The sequence below is a fragment of the Aptenodytes forsteri genome, unplaced genomic scaffold, assembly GCF_000699145.1.
Source record: "Aptenodytes forsteri isolate BGI_AS27 unplaced genomic scaffold, ASM69914v1 Scaffold143, whole genome shotgun sequence".
Taxonomy (NCBI): Eukaryota; Metazoa; Chordata; class Aves; order Sphenisciformes; family Spheniscidae; genus Aptenodytes; species Aptenodytes forsteri.
Window position 1 is genome coordinate 750049 of NW_008794951.1, and position 9474 is coordinate 759522.

Here is a 9474-nt window from a genome sequence, read left to right on the forward strand (position 1 = left end):
GGCACAGGCAGCGCCGGGGGAGCGGTCGCGGTGCCGCCGGTCCGCACATCTGCCGTGCCCTGTCTGCACTGAAATGTCCACCTCAGCTTCCACCATCTGCCCGGTCCCCTGCTTCCAAACTTCTTCGGTTTGTGGATTTAAAGGTATTTCAGTGGCATGTGGTCCCCTGTATGAATTTACTACGAATAAACTTGATTTTTCTGGTCACGTCATTGCAGATTTTTTAGAAACAGGCTTTTTCAGAAGTGACTTCAGGGAGACAGGTTGCCACTCCACTGTCACAACTGAAAAATATGACCGCAGAGTGCGTAACATTGCTGATATCCTTGGAGTTAGTGCTCTCTCCAGGATGGGAAACTCCTGGCTTTTCAAGGACGGGGCAGCTTGTGTTCATTTTTAAGAAGCTGCTTGTAACTTTCACTTAGATTTAAAGTGGACGCAGCGGTTCTTCACCGGGTTCTGTGAGTCTGTAATTTCTCAGGAGTCTCGTATGCCTCTGCCTAGGCACAGAACGCGCGGTGGAGCCTGGCTCTGCGAGGTGTGCTTAGCGGTATCAGGCCTGGGTGAGAGTTTAACGTCTTCACAGAATTTTTCACAGCTGTGCTGGAGGTCTTCGGCAGGGCAGGCTGACAACAGCTTGCAGTGTCACTGCTGGAATCTGACGAACTGGAAACCGTGCTTGGTTTTTTTCAAGATTTTAAGCAAAAATGTTGTGGCAATACGTATTTATCGTATTTAATACAATATGTACTATAAATATATGCCCTATGTACATTTACATAACCGTATAAATAAATCTGTATAAACTCATAGCATCCCTGTTGCTAGTGCTTTACATTATCACTGATCTTAAAAGAATCTTACCATAAATGAAAACTGTCATGAATAAGCTATAAACAATTTATTTCAAATGTGCTCTGACACCTCTAGATAGATAGGTTTTTGTTTGAGACTAAGTCACTTTCACGCAGCCTTGCAATATTAATTCCCAACCTGACATTCTACTACCACCCTCACTCAGCTCCATATATCCTTTACCCACAGTGATGTTTTAACAACTTCACATGTTTAATAGCAGGTTTGTGAACAAGGCTTTGTAACACTTCTCTTTGGAGAGACGCATCCAGCCATGGAACTTATTTAGGGAAGGAAAGTCACACTTTAGGGAAGGAAAGTGTGACTTTCCTTCCACATGTGACTTGACTGTCTCACTCTGACAGATTTTATAGCCTTAAACCTGAAGGCTTTAAAACGTTAGTCTGCCAAAATAAAATGAATTGTGATATACTTCTCGCGTTATCCCTGCAGTGTCCTAACAGTACCCATTTGTTACTGGATCATTCTTCAGGCAGATGGGTTCCCCTGCCAGGTTCCTTGTGCAGCTGCACAAGGAACAACTTATGAGGGGAGGGGGCAGGACAGGGTGGTGAGGAACCTGGACTGCCAAATGGATCTAAATACTGAATACCAAACCACAGCCTTAAAGAGAGCTCCGGCTCCGTCTTTGCTTGCGCTCAGTGGTACTGCTGCTTAAATCACCAGTAGTCCCCATCTCTTAAGGCACTTGTCCCTGCCCTTCTGCCATCTCCCCGTTACACAGGCACAGTATATTTGTGTGGCTACGGGATGAATTGAATCAGAAAACTGACTGCCTGGAAAAGAATGAGTCAAAAAAAAAGAGCTTATTTTCCAGCTGGATCAGGACTAGCTTCCTCACCGGATAAATGCTGTGGCCTGCTACACACTCGTACCTGACCAACGGAGGGGGTGATGCAGGGGCAGTAATAAGAAATCAGCAGTTGCTTAAATTGGCACTTCTGCCCAAAAAAAGCCTGCTGAGTGGTAGCCATGGTGACAGGGAGGGGTACATCGATTCTGTTCCCTGCTAGATGTGTCGCTCCTCTGTCAGACGGCTCCTGTCCTCACTGCTGGAACGGCTTGGTTGCTTGTGAAGCACCTGCCAAACTACTTGCACGTTGCAGCTCAGCATATTCAGAATAAATAAAATCTGTGCCAGTTTACTTATGGTGCCAGTAGCCTCAGGGGAAATACAGGAAGCCAGAAATCATAACTAAGCAGAACATGTGGGGGTTAACATGTTTGTTATGAAAGTTGCTGTCCCTTCTTGGTATTTGTGCTCCAAACATTAAAAGAGCAAATAAAGTTATTTTCTTACCCTAATGATTTTCATTGTGCTGATAATGTGTCACTCATGTATGTGTTGGACAATGGCAGGCTTAAAAATGAATGGTATCTAGCCCAGATGGAAGAAATGGGATTTCACTTTTGTCCTGCTCCATGCACATATTTTTCAACCGCTTCTAAACTATAAAATTCTTTACTTAAATCCTTCATCATGATGGTGAATGACAGGGTCTTTGTTTTAAAAATCTTACAGTTGAAGACATATGTAGAGAGTGAGCTGAGGTTGGAAACAGAATGGAAAGTGAAGGGAAAGAAGAGCAAAGAAAAATTTATTTTGGCTGAACATTTCTGCAAAACCCTTGGGGTGTTCTATTTTAGTTCCAGCTTTTGCATTTATCCATTAGCATTTAGTTTCAGAATTCAAGTATGTTTTGAATACATATGCTGAAATCACTGGCAAAACCCAATTAAAAAGGTTTAAAAATAAAAATTATTTTCTTAATATTATTGCAATGCCAAAAGGGTTGAAAGTGTAGAATTACCTATGTTTGCTTAGGTTTATTTGTCTCACTTTTTAAGCTTTTATTTTATACATATCGCATAGTTACCTTGAAAGAGATCAGGTTTTGCTTGGTAACAGTAGCATCAGCCAGTGGTGCCTGCCTCTCCAAATCTGCTGTAGGCAGAGCTACAGGAATGTTCTCAAAAATGACTGACCACTGAAAGAAACCAAACCAAAATGACTTGCAGTTAGGATAAAATTCTCTTTCTTTCTATATGAGATCAGAGCCAGGCTTAGCAAATCTTCAAATTCTGACAAGAGAGAATTTTTTTCGTGATGTGATGCTGCCTAGAATAAAGTCATAAGCTGAGAAGCCTTCATGGGTATGAACTGTAGACATGATTACTGAGAAAGTAAAAACAAATAAAATGTAAAACATAAAATTGAAAGCCCAGAAGGTAAAATCATTCTCTATTCTACACAAATTGTACAGGTCACTCATGTACTGGTATGCCTCAATCAAATTTCAAGAATCTGTCTTTATTTGGATCATGTCAGAGTGTTTGTCCTCACCACACTAACCTCACACGTGCCACTAGCAAAGATCAGAGTAAGCATGATCAGTTTGACCCTGAATGTGTGTGCAATTCACATCAGGCAGATACCGAAGAGGAATTCTCTGCTCGTCATGAAAGTACTGGCCTACTCCTCTCCTTTCCTAACTCAGGCTACTGATGTTTCAGGGAAAAACAACACTTGACTGCTAATAAAACAGAGGAGAACAAATTGGCTGATGGCGTTTGATGGGAAATTCCTTCATGACCCTACAGGCAACTGATTTAAAGAAGTAAGTGTGCTATTTAAGCTTCCCCATTTCCATGTTGCAGAGCAACTGGTGGTGTTATTATTAATATCAAGAGCAGTGAAAGTTCTTGCTCCCCTGTGGGCAGAAGAATAATCAGGATGGAGAGGATGGGAAGAATCAGGAGGATTTATTTCGTTCATAAATTTATAGGTATCAAAGCAGGAAGAGACACTGGAGTTATCTAGACTGGCATTCCCACAAGCATATATTTTTCCCAGAATCTAGCCCCACATTTAATTTACAAAACCTGGCTGGGGTTGTGAAGGTTGAGATGCATGCAAGAGACAGCCATAGCCCTGGGAGAACAGCCCTTTTCTCTCATCTAGTGACTGATCCCTGTTTACATACGGAGCTCGCACCACACTTACTCAGCAAAATGCTAACATGCCTCTGCAGCATTCCCACAGCAAGCAGAAAAGCCCAGTACCACAAAAAGACATGACACAGTATATATGTTCCAGCTGTTCCTGGCTGTTACCACTCTGCTCCCCCCTGCAGACAAATATTTCACTCTCTTTCCATTCACAAGGACAAATTCAGCAAAGTCACAGGGGATAATTCAACCCCTTCTCTTCCTTTCAGTAGCCTGTCCTCACCATACAAATCAGGTCTAATAGAGGAACACACAGATCATCAGAGCAACACCATTTGTTGTTGTTTAAACAATTAACTACAAAAATTGGAGCCTGACCACTGGCACAGAACGATGCTGAACCTGTCTGCACTACGCTGACAAATATATTCTGCCTGAACTGTGCTGTGTAGTCGTTCACCCACAGGCTCTCAGCCGCAGCGGGACCCAACGGTCAGATACCTGCTTTCGAAGCAGGAGCCATTGTGAAAATAAAAAAGAAAACAGACAGTTGAACATTGCTGTGGTTTTGCTCCAGGAAGTATATGAACTATGTAAGCTGCATGTGGGTATGGCCTTTATTGTTATGGACAGGGCAGAATCTAATTTTACCAAAAGCTCTCATGACACATAGGGAGAACTCTCTCAATCCGTTTCAGAAAACAGACCAACGCCCTCTGGCACTAGTCTCCTCTGGGAAACAGCAGCAGACATCCAGCATCTCATAGGAAAGTCTCCTGTCTCCCATTCAGGAAAATAACTGGTGGAAGAGCTGGCGTTCTGCTGAATAGCGTATTTATTTGCAAATGTACAACTGCCTTTTTCTAAAGTGGGGGTGGTAACAAACACAGCCCCACTTTGGTACAAACCTCTGGTCTGGCACTTTTGCCAGAAGATAGGTTTCCCTCTTCTCCATCATCCACGGAAGCACACATGAAAAATTGCGCTTTTGCTACTTTTCAGCTTCTGTTTGCGGACTAGTAAACAATCTTGTGATGTCTACACAGCCAGTCAAGCAAGTCGTGGCTGGGGGGCTCTACATATGCATCGGTATCAACCCTTTTCTGAGGATTTCCTTGTGGGGTAATTTTATCAATGGCCCCTCAAGGTCAGCAAATAATCCTTGTGGCTGGGGGAGGAGATAAAGAAGTAGAGAAGATGAAAAATTTTTTAAAGATCAAAAATTTCTTTTCCAATTGTCTTAATTACTTTTAGAAGCTAAGAAAAATCTACTTCCTTTTCCATATATAACAACGATGAATACTACTCAGCCCACGTGTGAGAGGGTCCACTGATTAACTTTACACGGCAATTTGGAGGAATTCACCTGTGCACAGCTGATGGATTCTGGTGATATGACACAGTCAAATCTAAAGATCAAAAATTTCTTTTCCAATTGTCTTAATTACTTTTAGAAGCTAAGAAAAATCTACTTCCTTTTCCATATATAACAACGATGAATACTACTCAGCCCACGTGTGAGAGGGTCCACTGATTAACTTTACACGGCAATTTGGAGGAATTCACCTGTGCACAGCTGATGGATTCTGGTGATATGACACAGTCAAATCTGTAACAGCCAGAAATCCAAAATAACCTATTTGACGTCAAGATTATGACATGCCTCTTCCAGATCAGAAATAGCAAATTATTATTAAATTTTAATTTTAATCTCCTGAAAGCGAGGATTTGCTGAAACCAGTTCACTCCAAACTATCCGGAGCAGCCTGAAGTTTGGATGTGAAGCTTAAAGAAGTCTGTAGTTTTATGTTTAAGTGAAAAAAATCTACTTAGCTATTTTCAGACTCACAAATGTGGAAGGCTCGTCAAGAAGTGCAGGATAGGTCTCGGTTTCCCTAAAATATTCTTACTGAGACAAGAGAACACTCCAGAGTGATGAGAAAATGAACATAGGAAAATTAACGTGGGACACTGTCTGCCTCTGTTCCCTATGTTGCCCAAAAACATGTTACTGACAGTTATGGGAACCCTACCTCTTACACTGTGATTTGTGAGAAATTTTCATGCAGATGGCAAAACAGTGGGTGAAACAGATACCCTCCCCTTCTAGGTAATTGAAGGAAAAATGAAATACTACTTTATTTAATTAGGATTGAGTAGAGGGTGTTACAGCAAACAGACCAGATTTCTGAACTATGTGTGTAAAAGGTTGCCCTGTGTGAAGAATGTAAATGCAGGAAAGGAAGAATTGGTTTGATGGCAGCTGTGTGTTTGAGACTGTTACAAAAAAGGAAGAATCATTACAGGATGAGGAAGAAAGAAGGCCCAGGCAATCAGAGGAGCAAAATAGCAAAAAAAATGGGGGAGCGAGGGGAGAGGCAGAAACAGATTCTATGTGGACTAGGATAAACTAAAACAGCTACTCTAGTTTAACAGATCCTTCAGCAGAAATGGATAGTACTCTGGAAAATCTAACAGGTTCAGTCTAGTTTTCCACAGGGAGTGGATTTTGGCAAGTAAAAATGGTAAAAAAGGACAGGGTTAAAAGCATTTTCACAGCAGGATAAAGCCTGTGGCAACTGAAGAGATGGCTTTTGGCTTATGCAATGCATCTGCCATGTTTGCAAGGCTAATGGAGGCAGGACCTTACAGTATCCTTCTGCGCATTTCTTGTATTTAAAGGAAATCCTGGTGCATGCTAAAACCTTTGAACAAGAACTGTTACATTTACAAATAGTCTGTGATCAGCTTAGGGAAAACAGTGTGAAATCAAACCCATAGAAACAGGCTTTTGCTTAAAAAAGAGATCATTTATTTTGGGCAGAGAATTTGTGAAGAAAGAATTTCAACCATCATTAAAGAGAGTTAAAGGCTATACTGCACTGGCCTGCTTGCTGTATACTCACAAATATTCAACATTTTGTAAGATTCTGTCTCTGTTATGGGCAGGTTATTTACAGGTTTTCAATATCGCAAAACCACTGCCTAGGTTAGGAGAGGAAAGGATGCCATTGCAGTAAACAGCAAAGTGTGCTTCAGATTCATTTCAGTTGGAAAAACCTCTTTTGACAGCTTTTGCTTTGATCTAAAATCACTTTTAAAATGCCTTTCACTTTCAACAAAACTAGTCTCTTCTGGTCAGGGGCTCTCTTGAGGCAACGCTCCAGGTTTTGGCAAAGTCGTAGCTTATTACATCAGGAATTATTGTATGACCTCCAAAGGAATCCCTGATCATTGTTAAATCTGCGTGACATCGTTGTTTGTAGGTGGGCAAAATCTGGCGTTCATGACAGCATACACAATTACAACATTGTTTATTAAAGCCTGGTTTATGGTAGCTTAAACTGATACAAATTAGCGTGGCTGCAATCCCACCCTCCATCTTGCCATGTGTCTGTTTCGCTGCTGTATTGGCACTGGCCCTTGTGTGTGTGGGCAGTTGAGTTGTTTTGCTGTGCTGATCTGAGAAAAAATTAGTAACTCTCTTTGTTGGGCTCAATTTTTGCTTTTTAGAACCTTGAACTAACCCACCGCTCACCTGCAGAAACACCGGTAACAGTGCAAGGGGCTCAGGAACGCAGAAACATGGTGTGGGGGGAAGGAGACACTATGCTTAATTTCAAAGTTGCAAAGGACTAAAGGTATCCATATAGGCAATTAAGGTATCTTTGCAGTAAGTTCCTGATGAGGCTCAGTAAATTAACACATTCTTATGTGATCACATAAACCTGGCTCATCACATCCATGAAAAGATGACACTTTCATAATTTACCAAACTGTGAGAGTTCCTGGCTCTCCCACTGAGAAAATGAACACGCAGCCAAAAAAAAGTGGATACCAAGTGAAAAAAGGTTTAGCAAAAAACCTGTGTGGTTGGGAAATACAGCCATATTAGAAGCCTTTGCAGTATTACAGCTTTTGTTGCTAAAACCTGGAATTAAAAATGCAATATTGCATACAAAATAGGAAAAACCAATGAGTGTTTGTACAGCTATCAGCTCTTTGAACCAGGTACAAAGGATACATTAGCTATTTTGGTATAGTTTTCAATGCTGAATGAGGTCTTGTATTTGCAAACCCTAATGGCAACTCCAGAGACTGTCTGTTGGGCAAAACGAAAACTTGATACAGAAAACTGATGCATGAATATGAAGCCTGCACCACAAAAACCAAAAAAAATCCCCTTTCTATAAGAATACTTAATGTCAAGCCTATTAGAGTACATTGCTTGGATGTGCTCGTGCCTGTAACCGAGGCAGGATCAGGTAATCACTTGTTCTTTGCAGCCATGAACTACATCACGCAGGGGCTGGACTGCTCTTATCTGCTCAACTGCCACGCAGCTCTGCAGCAATGGACATCCTTGGAAATGACATCTTCAGCAAAACTTGGGTTACAAATGAGTGACGCATAAACCAAGAGCTCATTTTAGAAGTAGTTTCTGTATTGTAAGCTCTAGAGGAGGAGGCCTAGGTTTCTTTCTAATCCTATGAGGAAGTAAAAAATCTGGAACCCTAAAGTGGATAAACTTTAGAAGGGAACCTACGAACTAAGGATCTGAATGAAACAGGGCTGGACATACATAACCAAAGTTACTTGCAAGGACATAACCACTGACGTATGAACGGAGGCGGCATTTCTGAATTCTCAGCAACAGATGTAATAACGGAAACTGGCAGAGATGGCTTCTCTGCCAAAGAAGCCACTCCAGCCAGGCAGCAGACTTCACAGAAACAACAGTCATTTCTTCACTGAAAGAAGTCCTTCCTACGAGATTTGGAAAACAGCTTCTCCGTACAATGTCCTCCTTTAGCATAGGCCAAATGAGGGAGCAGGTAAATGGTTAAGACAACTTAAACAATAGGAGGCACATATTAAACCACAGGCGCAAGAGATGTGTGGCGAAAGGTTTTCACCTTGTGAGTTGACTTGAGAACCAAGAGACAGAGATAGTGGTGGTAGATGAAGTCTGATTATGTGCCAGTGTGTGAACTTAGTCCGGGTTTACTCACATCCCAGCAGCCAGCTGTTGCTGGAAGGGAAGCCTCGCTCTCCTTCCTGTCCCTAGCTATGAACTCCTCCCACCGCTTTCCTTGTATCACTTCTGGCATTTTTATGACCATACAGCAAGTCTGTTTAGAGCATTAAACCAGTAGGAAAATTATAAAAGACGGGAAATAGTTTTCTGCTGGGTCAGCCTTGCTGATATTGCTCACCTTATGTTAAGATGAATGGCACTGCCTGCACAGGACAGCACAGAGCGAGACCCCACCTGGAGAAGGGTAGTGAGACCACCATTTTCAGACTGCTGTTAGGTTGGCTGCGTTGTAAACTACATTTTGGAAAGGATGTAAGAGGCAGAAACACCATGAAACAAGACAAAGAAGATAAAAGGAAACCCCTGACACATTCATAGGAGCCTGCATGAACAACAGAAAAAGCCTAGGGAAAGCTGTTTGAGAGCAGTACTGTCTGGAAGATGCTTGAAATACAGACAAGGAAAATATTGCCTATTTTCTGCTGTGTTAAGAGACGTATGATTTTGCTAGCAGCCTGAGCGCACTAATAAGCCTTAATAATCCTGGCCAGCCTCACCTGGGGCCTTTACTCACACTCCCTGCCCATAGGCCCTGGAGGCCCATTTGGGCT